Source organism: Cryptomeria japonica, chromosome 11 (assembly GCF_030272615.1).
Source record: "Cryptomeria japonica chromosome 11, Sugi_1.0, whole genome shotgun sequence".
Classification (NCBI taxonomy): domain Eukaryota; kingdom Viridiplantae; phylum Streptophyta; class Pinopsida; order Cupressales; family Cupressaceae; genus Cryptomeria; species Cryptomeria japonica.
In genome coordinates this window covers 541976462-541988946 of record NC_081415.1, presented here as the reverse complement: position 1 = coordinate 541988946, position 12485 = coordinate 541976462, and the positions used below count along the sequence as shown (strand labels likewise).

The following is a 12485-nucleotide window of genomic DNA, read 5'->3' as shown; positions in this document are numbered from 1 at the left end:
AGAATGCTCCAAAACAGAACATCTCTAACCTTCTTTTCTAACTTAGTGTGGACCCTTTTTTTTTTTTGAGTTACATGTAAAGGTTAGAAATGCTTTGTATTCGAGCATTCCTAACCTTTTCCACAAGACAATCAAAATTTGATGGAGGTGGCTCACATGGAGTTGTTGAAGAGATTTTAGAAACTTCCAAATCAATGCAAAGGGCATAGATTCAAATGTATTGCATATTGTTTGATAAGTACATAGATTCTTCAACAGAGTACCTCATAGAGATGCCATCTTATGGCTGTCAGAACTGCAGTTCATGCACACAATGAAGTCATCAAAAAAGTTATCAAAATTCCCAGCAATATATTGATCTTCATACAGGCAGAATATGATTGCATAGTCAATGCACGTGAACTGTTTGATATGATGCCACGTCAAAATGCATGCAAAAGTGGAAGCTTAGACATGACAAGTGAATTGTCTGACAGAATGCTTCAAAGAATGTTCCTGGATTGGCAGTTGTCATTGTGGGTGAAAGGAAAGATTCCCAGGTTTATGTGCGCATGAAAAGAAAGGCATGTGCAGAGGTTGGTATAAAATCCATTGATATTGACTTACCGGGAGATGCATCAGAAAAGATGGTGCTTGAGACAATTCTTAACCTAAACGCCAATCCTCAAGTACACGGTATATTGGTGCAACTTCCATTACCATCTCACATCGATGAAGAGAGAATACTGACTGCCATAAGCATATAAAAGGATGTAGATGGATTTCATCCTCTCAACATTGGAAAACTTGCAATGAAGGGGAGGGAGCGTGGTTGGAAGGAGTAACATAGTAGGGTTGCTTGTTGCATTGCTTCTGATCAAACTAGATGCAACTGTATCTATTGTGCATACTCGAACTCTAGATCCAAACAACATCATACGTGAGGCAGATATTATCATAGCCGCTGCAGGGCAGGCAAACATGATCAAAACAAACTGGATCAGGCCAGGGGCTGTTGTTATTGACGTGGGGACAAATGCAGTTGATGACCCAAGCAGAAAATCAGGTTATAGATTAGTTGGTGATGTTGCTTTTGAGGAGGCAAAAAGTGTTGCAGGATGGATCTCTTTAGTACCAGGAGGTGTTGGACCAATGACTATTGCAATACTTCTTAGAAATACAGTAGATAGTGCAAAGCAGGCTTGTGTAGAAATGTGGTGTTGAAGGATCACTGCACACTTATGATATATAGGCTAATACCATTTCTCTTCACAATTTTAATGAAGTTTCGATAAAGAGCTTTATTCAAACATGTCATGAGCACTTTGCTGTAGAAGAGATTTAATCAAGCATTGCAAAAACAAATTTCATTAATGATCTTTGACTTATTGTTTAGCTGCTTACAATTACCATCTAATATCCTACAGAGAGTACCAGACTAAACTGGAAATTAGTGACACTGTGTATTAATATTTATTCAATTAGTAAGCATGCAAATTGTTGTAAAGGATTGAAGGCCAAAATTCATGATTTGAGAGACACTCTTGAAGATTGGGCATCCTTCCAATCAAGTGGATTGAATAAGACAAAGGTGCATTGGAGAGCTCGAGAGGAATGTAGACGTTCTTGGCATATTTCTAAAACTTTTGGTACAAATGGAAGATGTTTTGAAAAGTTAGGTGCTATGTCGTATTAGGAAAATATTGATCATATGAAAACATTCAAGCCTCCTACAAGTTCAAAATATTATAAGAAATGTTCAAGGAAGAATAGGATGCTCAACAAGTACGATTGAAATCCTCTGATATACACATGTCGAGTGTTCATTTCAATATTTCAAAGCGAAAATGGGTGGCTTCTTAGAAAAACAATTTGTACCAAGTGTTTTTTATTGCATATGATCTTATTGGATGAACGATAAAAACTAACAACTTTCTCTTTTCTTCCAAAGTTATGAAGCTTCAAGTTGTTCTTTTGTAAAAGTGACTATGTCACCCATGTAACCACAAGTTAGAATTTGGACCTAGGTAAATTCCAACTTGTTTCTAAAAGGTAGTGATTCTAAGTGTTGACTTGAATGGTTATCCCAAGTAGTTACATGAGCTGGTTATAAGGTAGTTATCCTACAAGGCCTATAAATACAAGGCTATTTGTAATGGAAAAGGAGGGGGGGGGGGAAATCTACAAAATTTTGTAGAGAAACTAAGTGAGATATTTTGATGTTCATACCTTTGTACTAAAGGGTTTTTGAACTTGTATATTTTCAAAAAGAATAATGAAGAATGCATTGAGTTTGTGTGTCTTAAATGTATTCATGAGTTATCGTTACTAATTTCTTGTATGTTGAATTAGTAATCCCTTTACGTATTGGTGAAATTGGTTGATGGAACACATCATTTCATGGTATCTTGATTGGCATGTGCTAGTGCAGCCTATCTCTTCGTTTGTCGAGGTTTATTGTATTGCTTTCATCATCGTTGTATGACTAACCTATTTGGTGGTAACCCCTTTTGTAATTGTTATCATTTATGGAATCCTACTTGGTATTCGTATGTCTTCTAGTAGGGTTTTTGTTATTAATCTTGGTTTAAGTTCTATGCTGTCTCCTTTATGTACTTTCAGGTTAAAAGTACACAAAAATCCTAAATACCCTTATCATATGAGGGAGCTGCCCCTCTTAAACGTAGAGGAAGATTGTGGTTTTACTCCAATCTCTCCAACTATTGGAACGTTTGTCACTGCTCATCGAGCAAACAGGGTCAGTTTCAGATAAATGACCGCAGTGACAAATCTGTTTACCAACATAATCAAAACAATGGGGCGAGTTTTGATTGACATCCACTTTTAAAGTTTACAAATTATTTTGCCTTGACCGATTTGGTTCATAAAATTCTTACAAACTTCAAGTGGTACTCTTCTTCTACAAACTTCTTAATACATATTGCCTCCTCTGATATTAGTTGAAAATGTGAAAAGTCCATATTCTGGATTTCCTTGTTGACATCGACCCAAAGATACATAATGCATGTTTTGGAACATCGACCCCATACTAAGTACCCAAAGGATTTGGAAGGTTGGATTGAGGGATTTGCATTTAAAAGACCCTCTTAGGGGACGAGTAGAATTATTTGGTCTAGAGTGTGTAGAGAGATGTAGTGTAGGAGGCAAACCCTTTATGAGAGTGGTGAAATTCTTGTTCTTGGACTTGTAGATGAGAGAGTTGCATTGAAAAGGTCTCTCTTAAGGGGTGACAAGAATTATTTGGCCTAGAGTGTGTACATAGGTGTAGTGGAAGAGGTATATCCTTCTTAAGAGTTGTCCTATTGTATAAGTTCTTGTACTTACTATTTACTTGTTGTAGACTTTGTTATTTGTTATAATAATAATTGAAGGTGAGAAGAAAGAAGAGATCATTGGAGGAATATCTAGTGTGTACATAGGGCACCCAATTGATCTAATAACTCCTCTATGTGGCAAGCTTATATGGTGCACGAGCAGCAAGGTCAAAATTGGTCCAAGTTTGTATACAGGAGTCTAGGGTCATGTTTTGTGTACATTTGATGTAATAAGGTCATATTAAGACCATTTGTGCATGTTTTAGTTCATGTAGGGTCATTTAGTGCAAAAATGCTAATGTTGTCAAAATTGTCAAAATTGCTTAGCAACTTGACAACTTTTGGAAGGTGAACGGTCATTTTATTCAAAAATTAGTTCTGGCCATTGGAATTCAGACCAAAACATGTTTGAATAGCCTCAAATTGGTCGAGGCATGGTTGTTGATGATTGTTGAATACATTCTTGGAGGATAAAACAATAAAAACACTTCATTTTTTTTGTAATTTTAACTGTTTTCTTGCACTTTTCTATGTGTTGTACGGTTTGTACATACATATAATCGTGTGAGATCCTATGGAAATGAAAGGGCTCCGAGTTCCCTTCAATTTGATTTTATTTTGTAAAGAATTAAGCAAGATGTAGTGGTTTCTTTATAGACCGCTTGAAAACCCTAGCAAACAAGGGTTTGTGTACAAAAACGTAAATACAACAAAGGAAAGGAAAGAACCCAGTCAAGAAATGGTGGATTGTGAACCTATATGGAGTTCCAAGACCCTACAAGTGGATATGAGAAATTTGGGAACTAGTTTGTTGGTAGTTGCTTTGTAAAAGAGGGCTAATTGATCCCTAGTGCAGTGAGAAACCCCCACTTTTGATTGACATGTCCCAAAGTTGTTTTGAGATATTATTTAGAACTCCGAAAAGGGTGTCTGAATCTGTTCTCTGTTTTTGGAGGGAGGGCCAAAGTAAGTAGTTCTTTTCACTAGTCCTAAAATGGAGGGCTACTAGATTCTAGGAGTGATATAGGGTGCAGACCTTGGAGGGTGTTCCCAAACCATTTGGGTGGAAAAAGTGGGTTGAACACATCATTTTCACTTGGAGCAAACCTTTGGCAAGTCTGTGGAGAAGTTAGGAATCCTTTTCTTATATGTTGCCCTTGGAAAGCTTAGTTGTGCATGCACCATGGTTACATCTTTCCATAAAGGATCAAACCTGAGTCAAGGTAGGGGTTGCCATGGTTGTTTTAGGTAAGAGAGAAGTTTGTGTCAGTAATCCTCATCATTGCCTAACTTATTTTCCGAATTTGAGTAGGTGAGTTGGGAGAAAGATTTCCCTTGACAATAAAGAGGTGACATTGCTAAGGGCAGATTGTGATTGATTTGGAAATATACTCCACCAAGGCTACACCAAAGTGGTATCAACGCATCAGGTTTTGATAAGGAACAATAAATTTGGTTGAAAACTCAGTTAGTTATTGTAGACAGAGACAAGATGCCTCCAAAGAGTGTTATTGCAAGAGAGGTTAGTGAAATGAAGTCAAAGCATGCAAGGGGGATGAGAGAGTTGGAAGAAAAGATGACCGCAAGAATTGGAGCCTTAGAAGCCAACCAGAGAAGGGGTGAGGTCACAGGAGATATGAGTGACCAAGGGGAAGAAGAAGAACCCCAAGGAGGGCCTGAGGAGCAAATGGACCTTGAAGAAGAGAGGATGGATATGATTTTGAAAGAAGTCAAAAGTGATGGTCATCAGAGCAAGGTAGATTTACCCAAGTATGGTGGTAAGATAGATGGAGAAGAGCTCCTAGATTGGATAAGGGTCATGGATAATCATTTTGATTCTGAAGATGTGCAAGAGGATCAAAAGGTGAGGATAGCTTTGGTGGGATTTTGTACAAGTTGAGAGGAGAAAGAAAGGGAAACCCTTCTTGGGATAGAATGGTAGCAAAGATGAAAGGGAAGTCACTCCCTAGTGATTACAACATTCAGTTGTTCAAGAAGCTGCAATGCCTCAAGCAAAAAGAGTTGGATGTGAAAACCTACATAGAGGAGTTCTATATGCTGAGTATAAGGACAAGGCATGAAGAGGATGAAGAGGATGAAGAGGAAATGGTAGCAAGACACCTTAATGGCCTGAGGTATAATATCCAAGATGAATTAAGCCTTACTACACCAAAGACGGTGGAAGAATGCTTCAAGCTAGCAATCAAGGTTGAAGACAAATTGAAGAGGAAGCAAGACATGGAAAATAGAGAAGAGAATAAAAATTTCAGAGGTAGAGGCTCTTTGGGGAAAGAGGACAGTCCTCCAAGTCACAAGATGAATCAAGCAGCCAACAAGAACAAAAAGGTGAAACAAGTGGTAGGGGCAACTTTAGAGGAAGAAGGCCTAATGGTAGAAGAAGGTTTGGAAGTCAAGGGAGAGGGTCAAACACCTTCTCAAGTAGATGCTTCAATTGCAATTTGTTTGGACACCCTGCATGAAAGTGCCCGGAAAAACAAGGATCAAGTTCCCAAGGTGGTGAAAGAAGAACTCAAACTGTACAAGAAGATGATGAAAGTATTAATTCACCTTCTCAACATGCTGCCCTTGAGATAGGCGAGTCTTTGATGCTAAGGAGAACGCTGATTAAAGTGCCAACAACTCAAGAGCCTCTATAAAGAAAACAACTGTTTAGGAATACTTACAAATCACTTCGGAAGGTATGTAAAGTGGTTATTGATTCAAGTTCCATTGATAATTTAGTGATGTAGGAGCATCCCCAGTTGATGAGCAATCTTGCATCAACCAAAAATATATTTTGTTTTTCAATTGTTCTTATTTTGTGTTGCTTTTTTTGTGTTTCTTTTGGCATTCTCCGGTAGTTGTTTATTTTCTATTGCGGATCAGATTCTTGGCTTCCAGTCGTGTTCTTATTTCTTGTTCCAGATTTGCAGTTCATTTGGACTCTTTTTTGATGAGTTATTGCTTCTGGATTGGTTGTTCTTGGTTCCCAGAGTATTTTTTAGCTTAACGGCTAGTTGGAGATTTCTTCTCATGCAGAGCGATTTCTTGGCTTGCAGATCAATTTGGTGCCTTGATCGATGTTCTTGGGCCCTTGGCTGACCTTTCTTTGTGGTCCACACTTCATTTGTGTTCTTGGCAGAGGAGATCTTTGCGTTTTGGGGCCAACCTATTTTACACGTTTCATTTTCTTGTTTTGGAGAATGTGATTTTTTGTGGCCGACCTAGATGTGTTCAGGATGGTATATATATTGTTGTATGTGATCCTTTGGGATATGTCGAAGTAGCATGATGTAGATTCATAATTTGTAATTTGTGATATCTCTTGGAGATCCAAATGGGTTGTATTCTAGAATGTAGTTTGTAACTAGGCATGTGAGACTACATGTAACCAAATGTTACCGGATGTTCTTTGATGAATATATGATGTTGCAGATGTCTCTGATTGCATTTTCTATGTTTTATGTTTGTTCTTCTGTTGTCTTACTCTTGCTGCATGATCTAGATTGTTCTCTATGAGGATCCTCCGGGTTATGGCTGCGTTAGATGGTATTAGAGCGGGTTGTGAACCTTTAGGCATTCCTTTAGGTGGACAGATCGTCGATTTGAGGAAGGTTGCAAGTGTGTTCAATAGATCGCCGATGGAGAGACAATTGAAACCTTATAGTCAAATTGTTGAGTTGAGGTAGTCAAGATGCTGCCAAGAAGGATGAACCCTCGAAGGGTAGAGGAGATGATGGAAGATTTCAAGAATGAGATGATGAATGAGATCCAAAATGCGTTGCTGGTTTGCAGAGGAATTTGGAATCAGAGGATGAATTTGAAGAGGCAGGAGAAGAGATTGAGGCTGAAGAAGCTGAGAGACTGACAGACGAAGGTGAAGAAAGATTTCTTAGGGTAGTGGCACAAGTAACCCTATCAAACTTTTTGAGATTGTTGAATTCGGAAGACCTGATAGATTGAATCAGAGAGTTGGAGGACTACTTCGAGTTTGAGGATGTTAAGGACCCGCAGAGAGTTTGATTAGCACATACTAAGTTGAAAGGGCATGCTGCTTTATGGTGGAAAGAATTGCAAAGAGATAGAGTGGAGAATGGTGAGATGAAATCACCTGATGGAGGCAAATGGTTGCAAGATTGAAGGCTAAATTCATTCTGGGAGACTATGGGTTGGAGTTGTTCAAGAGGTTGCAGAACTTGAAGCAGAAAGATATGAGTGTGAAGGAGTATACTGAAGAATTCTACAAGGTGATGATCAAATCCAAACATCGAGAGATGGATAGGGAGAAGGTGGATAGATACATAAACAAATTTTGATTTAACATTCAGGATGAGATGATTATGTTGAAGATTTCTACAGTTGAGGAGGCTTATCAATATGCGTTGAAGGTAAAAGATAAAATGAAGAGGATACAATAGAATAACCCTAAGGGAAGAGATAGGAATGCAAATAGAGGGCAGATAAGTAGTAGTATGGAGAAGCAGATTGCCGAATAACCAAAATCTAAATGGAGTAAAGAACTAGAGCAGAAGACACAAAGGAAATGGGGTAGCAGTAAGGAGTTCTTGGGTACATGTTTCAAGTGTGGGGAAACCGAACATAGAGCTTTTGAATGTCCTCAAGATAAGAAGGGAAGGGCACGAAATCGCTTAGCAAGTGAAGATCCAGAAACTGGAGTTGCAGGTGAGAGCATGGTAGCACTGGAGCAAGGAGAATCCCTTATGTTCAAAAGAGTCTTGATGGAGTAGAGCAGTGAGGATACACAACCTACTCAGAGGAAGAATCTTTTTCGGTCTGTTTGCAAATCACGAGGTAAGTGTTGTAAGGTTATTGTGGATAGTGGTAGTACGGAAAATTTGGTATCTGAGGAGATGGTGGTGAAGCTTGGTTTGAAGAGGCTTGAGCACCCTTGTCCTTACAAGGTGAGTTGGTTGCAAGATGATCATGTGGTAGAGGTGAGAGAGCAGTGCTTGGTTAATTTTAATATTGGGCCTTACAAAGCTGAAGTCTTGTGTGATGTTGTGCCTATGAGTGCTTGTCGTGTTTTGTTGGGTAGACCTTGGTGGTATGATAGATGAGATATCTATGATTGTAGAAGAAACCTGGTCACTATTGAGAAGGATGGGCAAAAGGTCACTTCGGCTTCTTTGAAGGAGAAAGAGAAGGAAGTGAAAAATTCGAATCTTGAGAAGAGTTGCAATACTGAAAAATAGGTTGCAGAGGTTGTATTGGATGATGGTATGGATCTGAGGATTGATCTTGCGAATGGATCTATTAATAAGGTGGTATCGACTGATAGTAAGGCTAGAGTTATGGTGGAAGATAAGAAGAATTCCGGTGGAAGAAATAGATCGAATTTGTAGAAGAAAGTGAGTGGTAAAAAGAAACAGTGTGCAGATATGAAGCAAGGAGGAAGAGAAGTGGAAAATAAGTTGGAGAATTCAGCTAAGTTACCATAATAGTTAAGAAGGAAGAAGTTTGCAGACAAAGAGGACTTTTGGATCAGAAATGAGCATGGGATCTATATCCTGAATCCTTTGCGATGTTCATGAGTTACCTCTCAGGGAACATCTTTTCCTACCTGGGGTGTCTAATGCAAGAGAATCCCCAGTCAATGAGCAATATTGCATCAACCGAAAATATATCTTGTTTTTCAATTGTTCTTGTTTTGTGTTGCAATTTTTGTGTTTCTTCTAGCATTCTCTAGTAGTTATTTATTTTCTGTTGTGGATCAGATTCTTGGCTTCTAGACGTGTTCTTATTTCTTGGTCCAAATTTGCAGTTCATTTGGACTCTTTTCCGATTAGTTATTTCTTTTGGATTGATTGTTCTTGGTTCCCGGAGTAGTTTTTGAGCTTAACAACCAGTTGGAGATTTGTTCTCGTGCAGAGCGATTTCTTGGCTTGCAGATCAATTTGGTTCCTTTCTTGATGTTCTTGGGCCCTTGATCGACCTTTCTTGGTGGTCCGCACTTCATTTGCATTCTTGGCAGAGGAGATCTTCGTGTTTTGGGGCCGACCTATTTTACACGTTTCATTTTCCTGTTTTGGAGAATGTGATCTTTTGTGGCCGACCTTGATGTGTTCTGGATGACATATATATTGTTGTATGTGATCCTTTGGGATATATCGAAGTAGCATGATTTAGATTCATAATTTGTAATTTGGGATGTCTTGGAGATTCAGATGGGTTGTATTCTGGAATGTAGTTTGTAACTAGGCATGTGAGCTTGCACGTAACTAGATGTTCCTTGATGAATATATGATGTTGCAGATGTCTTTGATTGCATTTTCTATGTTTTATGTTTGCGCTTCCGTTGTGTTACTCTTGTTGCATGATCTAGACTTATCTGTATGAGGATCCTTCGGGTTATGGCTGCGTCATTTAGTGTCCTTAGAGATGGTAGAGAAATTAAATTTGAAAAAGATTCCTCACTCCGCTCCCTACAAGGTGTCATGGTTGAATAAAGGACAATAGGTTTTGGTGAATGAACAAGAATGGGTGGAGCTCAACATAGGAGGTTATAAAGATAATATACTATATGACATCATCCCTATGGATGTATGCCACCTACTCCTAGGTAGACCATGACAATATGATAGTATATCCAAGCATGATGGGCACATGAACACCTATGTGATAGAGAAAGGTGGAACTTCATAGAAGAAAGAATGGACAAACAAATTGGGTCTAGTGTCATGGTGGTTGGAGAGGAGTTCTTGAAGACAATGAAGGAAGAAGGAGGACAAGGATATGCCATCATAATCAGACCACAGTCAGTCCTAACAACAACATAGATTGATGATTTGCCTAGGGAAGTGCAAGGTTTGTTGGATGAGTATCAAGACACAATGATTGATGAGCTTCCCAATACTATACCACCAATAAGGAGTGTGAGCCACCACATAGATCTTATACCCGGTGCAACTTTGCCCAATAAGGCTGCATACAAGATGACACCCAAACAAAATGAAGAGATAGGCAAGAAAATCTAAGAATTGTTGAACAAGGGTCTCATAAGGGAAAGTTTGAGTCCATGTGCTGTCCCTACTATTTTAGCACCAAAAATAGATGGAGGATGGAGAATGTGCATTGATTCAAGAGCAATCAACAAAATCACCATAAGGTACTGGTTTCCTATGCCTAGAATTGAAGACTTGATGGATTGTCTTGGAGGGGCTTGTTAATTTTAAAAGAGATCTTAAAAGTGGATATTATCAGATTAGGGTCAAAGAGGGGGATGAATGCACGACAACTTTTAAAATCAATGAGGGCTTGTATGAATGGAAGGCGATCCCTTTTCGGTTATCTAATGCCCCAAGTACTTTCATGAGACTTATGAATGAAGTGTTGAAACCTTTCATAGGCAAATTTGTGGTGGTGTACCTAAATGACATCCTTGTGTTCAATAAAACAAAGGAGGAGCACTTGCAACACCTTGATATGGTCTTAAGGAGGTTGCATGAGGAGAAGTTGCTGATAAATCTTAAGAAGTGTGAGTTCATGAAAGAGGAGCTAGTCTACCTTGGTTTTGTGGTCTCAAAGGACAATTTGAAGATGGATCCCACAGAGGTAGAAGACATACTTAGTTGGCCAACTCCTAAATCAGTAGGAGAGGTAAGAAGCTTCCATGGTTTAGGTAGTTTTTATAGGAAGTTCATAAAGAATTTCAATCATATTTTTGCTCCTATTGTTGATACTATAAAAGGGGATAAAAGTAATAGGTTTCAATGGACTAATGAGGCAGAGAAGAAATTTGAAATCTTGAAGACCAAAGTAGCCCAACAACCCATTCTTACCTTGCTTAATTTCAATAAGATGTTCACCATTGAATGCGATGCAAGCAGGTTTTCTATAGGTGCAATTTTGAGTCAAGAAGGGAGTTTGGTAGCCTTCTTTAGTGAGATGCTGAATGAAGCTAAGAGAAAGTATTCTTCATATTATTAGATCTCTATGCAATGGTGCATGCCCTCAAGAAATGGAGGCATTATCTCCTACCTAAAGAGTTTCTTGTCTTACGAATAACCATGCATTGAGTTTCTGGAACAACGAAGAGAAGTTGAACCATAGACACATGAAGTGGGTAGAATATTTGCAGGCATATACCTTCACCATCAAGCTTAAGAAGGGTCAAGCAAACAAGTTTGATGATTCTCTGAGTAGGAGAGCTATGTTAGTGAAAGAGATACAACTCCAAAGTGTATGGGTGAATGCAATGAAAGGTACGTATCAAGATGATGATGACTTTAGAGATGCTTTTGTTGTTTGCAATTAGTCACAAGGTGCTTTTCACAGTGAGTATTCTGATTTTGTGTTGCAAGATGGTTTTTTATTCAAGGGTGCTCAATTATATGTGCCAAAATGCTCTATGAGAGCAAATCTGATTAGAGAGAAGAATTGTGGGAGTCTAGGTGGACATTTTGGGTAGGATAAGACCTTGGAGCAGGTCAAGAGATTCTATCATTGACCAATGATGAATGTTGATGTCAAGAAGTTTGTGGAGAGTTATGGAGTGTGTCAAAGAGCCAAAGGATCAAGTTCTAATGCAGGTCTTTATCACACTTTTCTAGTACTTAATCGCCAATGGAAATCAATCAACATGGATTTTGTTTTGGGGCTGCCCAAGACATAAAATGGGTATGAAAGTGTTTATGTTGTTGTTGATAGATTTAGTAAGATGACACATTTTATTCCTTGTAGAACTAAAACCGATGCATCTCACATAGCTGGTTTGTTTTTCAAAGAGATTGTAAGGATTCATGGACTTCCTTTGACTATTGTGTTTGATAGAGATTCCAAGTTCATAGGTCATTTTTGGAGGACCTTATGGAAAAAGTTGGGAACCAATTTGACATTTAGTTCTACCTATCATCCACAAATGGATGGGTAAACTGAGGTTGTCAATAGGTCATTGGGAAATTTGTTGAGGTGTCTTACCAAGGATCATGGTCAGTCATGGGATCTCATACTTCCTCAAGCAGAATATGCTTATAATAATTCTATTAACTAGAGCATAGGAAGGATTTCTTTTGAGGTTGTGTATGGCATGAACCCAAGGGGTGTATATGAGTTGAGAGATCTTAAAGGAATGGAAAAGAGGAGTGCACAAGGAGAGGATTTTTCCATAGCGATGCATGACATACATCAACAAGTGAAGGAAATTCTTCAAAA

General features: G+C 38.6%; 1 pseudogene; it reads left to right on the top strand.

Annotated features, from left to right (window-relative positions):
• The first annotated feature begins 282 nt into the window (after positions 1–282).
• On the top strand, positions 283–1429 carry LOC131041694 (bifunctional protein FolD 2-like; annotated as a pseudogene).
• Positions 1430–12485: the final 11056 nt, after the last annotated feature.